Raw genomic sequence first — 3,776 nt, 5'->3', positions numbered from 1 at the left:
AGCACAGCCTTAGTGGGAACTTTTGGATTCCCTCTTTTTAAAAACAGCAGTGGAATTTCCAAACATGTCTGCCCTTCCAGGAGTATTAAGAATAGATCACAGCCCCAACACTTATTAACCATACAGTGCCTTTCATCCAGGAAACTCAAAGAGAGAAAATCCTAGCCCACATCCAAGTTTAATGTCTCTCTTCAAATATATGTATTTTACCTGTGTTGGCAGTGGAATATCAATAGACTTAGCTTTATTGGTCTCATTGTTATTTCTATTCAAAACCAAAGGAAAATTATTATTTTATATTGCAATAAATGTTAAGGGTTTTTTTAAAAATAAATGTTCAACATAAATTGAAGGGGGACATTGTTGAACATTAATCTTGACTGCAAACTCAGTATTTTAAATTTTTACTCTGTTTTAATTTTTTTTTTCTGTAGGAGATCAGAGAACCTGGCAGTATTTAAAAGCAGTTTTGTATTTCTACCTTCCAGGGCAATAGTTATGCTTGAGTAAGTCCTTTTTTCATCTAATTTATCAATTACAGTAAAATATTGAAAGATATCTAATCAAAAACAGAGGGACATTTAAAAAAAAAAAAAAGAAATATTTAACTCCTCAGAAACCCAAATGCTTTCAGTTATCCCAAAAAATAGACCCAGAAAGCTGTGTCAGTATTTTATGGGAAATGAAGAACAGGAATCTGCTAATTCTTAATTTATTTCATTTTTAAACCCTGGATTTCTGCCTGGGTGTTGTTTCCTGTTGAAGCATCCTCATCTCCCCTCTGATTTGACGGATATTTGAATGCAGAACATGGAAGTGGCACAGGCATTTCAATGCAAACAGGACAAGAAATGTGTGGTGGCATCTCTGCCTCCAAGTTACGGGGGTGTGTGCCTGTGCATGTCCTAAAAATTGTGGGAGGGAAGACGAAAGGGGAACATTTCTTTTGCAGAAAGAATGCTGTCTGGAAAGCATTCTCACCAAAAATATTAATTTTGTCAAGTGGCCAATGTTCTGTCAGAATAGTTTGGATCCCATGTCTTTTAATTAGCCCTAGTGCTAATGAAAGTCCAGCTCTGTAATTGGTGTAATGTGAGACAGGGAACAATCCGAGCCTGAGAGTTTGTGACACTGAGGGGACGTGGTTCATTTTCTGAACTCAGAACATGAGTTCAATACAGCTATTGACAAGAAGAAAACTGCTACTTATAAATGCTTGCAGACTGAAGCCTTAAATTTGAAAATCGAACAGTTTTGATCTGGAAATCATTTGGAAACAATAAGGCGCTACTTTTACAGCCATTTCCTAGAAGTGATCAAGTCTCAGCGTTTAGTATTTTTAAAAATAATTTCTTATGACCATGCAGAAATGATTACTTGGGTTATGATTTTTTTCTGCAGCTTATGCCAAAGCAGTGGAAATGAAAGGCTTGGCAGTGCAGCCATACTCCATGGGTGAATTTTTTAGGACAGGATTTGCTACTGTCTAAGGTAAATCTTACATAGGAGTACCAACAGAGCCCTAGAATTTAGCTTGGTAGCTCTCCCTATTAAGTCCTAATCTATTATTGCTCATTAATGAGTTATCCCCTCATCTATGGAGCAGGAAAGTAGGTAATTTCCTTCATTAATAACATTACGTTTAAAGTAATTTTGCTGAATTCATCCCACATTTTAAATCCACACTTTCAGAGCTTGCAACTGACCTGACCATTAAGCTCTGCTAATATTTGTTCTTCCCACTGTGCCGGGGAGGAGGGATTGAGGGCATGGAGATGAGTACAGGGCAATTCGGTGTCTCCACCAAAGCTTGGAGAAAGGTTTTGCAGATAAATTAATGGTGAAATGAAGCTTTTTTCCCTCCACTTTAGCCAAAAAAGTGGAGGGAAAAAACACATCATCTCTGATAATCCTGGTATTGTCCTTGCTTGTGGTTATTTCTTCTTTTCTCCTTTATGAAATCCAAGCTTTATCAGTAGCAGGATCCTGGTTTTGTAAAGCAAGGGATGCTATTTTAGGGAGTGTTGGTGAGTTGCCTCATGTTGAAACAGCTGCTTAATGGTTTAGCTTGTCGTCACACACTGAACAAACTCTAATGCTGAGCAAATTGTTGTTATCTGATTACCTTCATTGCTCATCTGCATGATAATTTGGGAGTCATTTAAATATGATAACCATTTAATCAACAATCACATATAACATGAGTATGATGTCTTCTAATTTTGTTTTCATGTACAAGTCGCATGCAACGTCTCCTATGAATATGAAGATTAATTATACATTAATTAATAGCTATTTATAACAAAGGTCATCAAATTAGTTTCTGTGACCTCATTACAACGTTGAGGCATGCAATCTAATTAACTGATTCAAAGGTTGTTTCAAATGCCTATTAGAATGTTAAAGTGTCTGATTCTATATATAGGTATGTATGACATTTTTTGGAAATGAAGGTAGATTAAGGGAATTTACTTAAAAAAATTTACAATATTCTCCCCAAGTAACAGTAACTAAGATTCAGATATTGAGCATATTTCCCTGAAAAAAAAAGCAAAATGAACCGTAATTTTTTTTGTTTGTTTGTTGTTTGTTTTCTTTAGGAGTTTAGAACTGTGTCTATTTCTCCTTGAATTTTCCTAGGTAATCATGTATATAACTATGAATACATGAATAAAATAATGCATGAAAACAAAATCACAGCATACAACTCACAGAAGAGCAATAGTGAAGTGACACTGCTGAAAAATGGGGTTTCAAAGGAGAAAGAGTTACTTAAATACAGATAGCACCCAGTGGAGTAATAACACCTGGGCTCACTCCTGCTCCAGAAAGGAAGTCTGTGATGGCTGCACTGCACAGATGATACTGGCACCGGTTCTGCTGCAGGTGGGGCTTTTCTTCCTCATTTTATGTTTTTTTGGCTTTTCTTCAGGGGTCTTTTTTTTTTTTTTTTTTTTTTTTTTTGTCTTTTTGGAAAGTTGAAATCTTAAAGTGCTTGGAAAGAGAAGGCAAAAAAAAAAAAAAAATCAGAGCATGGCTGAAAACTCTGGATGGGGAGAGGACATTTTTTTCTTTCATTCCAGCTCCTTACTTATCTGCATTCAGCCATAGCATATTAACATATTTATGCAAGGAAATTCATATTAATAGTGCTCAGCTTATCTGCCAGGAGCAAAAAGCAAATGGAAGCAGAATATAAAAGAGCAACACTAGTTGTAGGATTCAGACCCATGTGCCTCAGAAGGGAACAACACAGCCTATTCTTATATCTGTTGGGGTTGGCATATCAATGAAAGGAGAATTTACCCCTTGCAGTTTAATTTTACAGCAAGCATTAGACTTATCTTGGAAGGAGCCTGTGTTAAATATTAAAAAGTAGACAAAAGGTTGCACAAAACTAGATTATTTGGCATTCCTATTCTTGTAACTTTTAGGAGGTTTTTTTAATAAGGTAATTGGAATTGATTGCTTGATTATAGTTTTTTGTTAGAAGAATCTTTTTTCCCTGATAAATAAAAATCAATGCGTCCCTGAGATATTTAATATTAAAACAAAACCAAAACAAAATAAAACCCGCCTCCAAACCAAAACAACCCTTTCTGATAAAACCTCACTAGTTTGTCAATACTCTTAATGGTTTGCAGGAAAAAACAAAGGAGGTACTCTAACAGGAAGATGAACGCCTCCATCCTGGGGATAAAAGAAGCACTCCCATATGCTGATGTTGTGCTGTCTCACTGCAGATCAATACCCTGATCACAGCAGTGATGGTAATT

At 35.9% G+C, this 3,776-nt stretch overlaps 1 long non-coding RNA gene across 1 annotated transcript; it reads left to right on the top strand.

Annotated features, from left to right (window-relative positions):
• Window positions 1–285: 285 nt before the first annotated feature.
• On the top strand, window positions 286–3,195 carry LOC310909602. Its single transcript, XR_014590114.1, has 3 exons — window positions 286–506; window positions 1,402–1,491; window positions 2,641–3,195. It is a non-coding gene; the product is annotated as an uncharacterized lncRNA (long non-coding RNA).
• The last annotated feature ends 581 nt before the right edge of the window (window positions 3,196–3,776 follow it).

The sequence above is a fragment of the Zosterops lateralis genome (assembly GCF_965231275.1).
Source record: "Zosterops lateralis genome assembly, chromosome: 5".
Classification (NCBI taxonomy): Eukaryota; Metazoa; Chordata; class Aves; order Passeriformes; family Zosteropidae; genus Zosterops; species Zosterops lateralis.
This window is presented reverse-complemented; position numbering and strand designations above follow the sequence as displayed.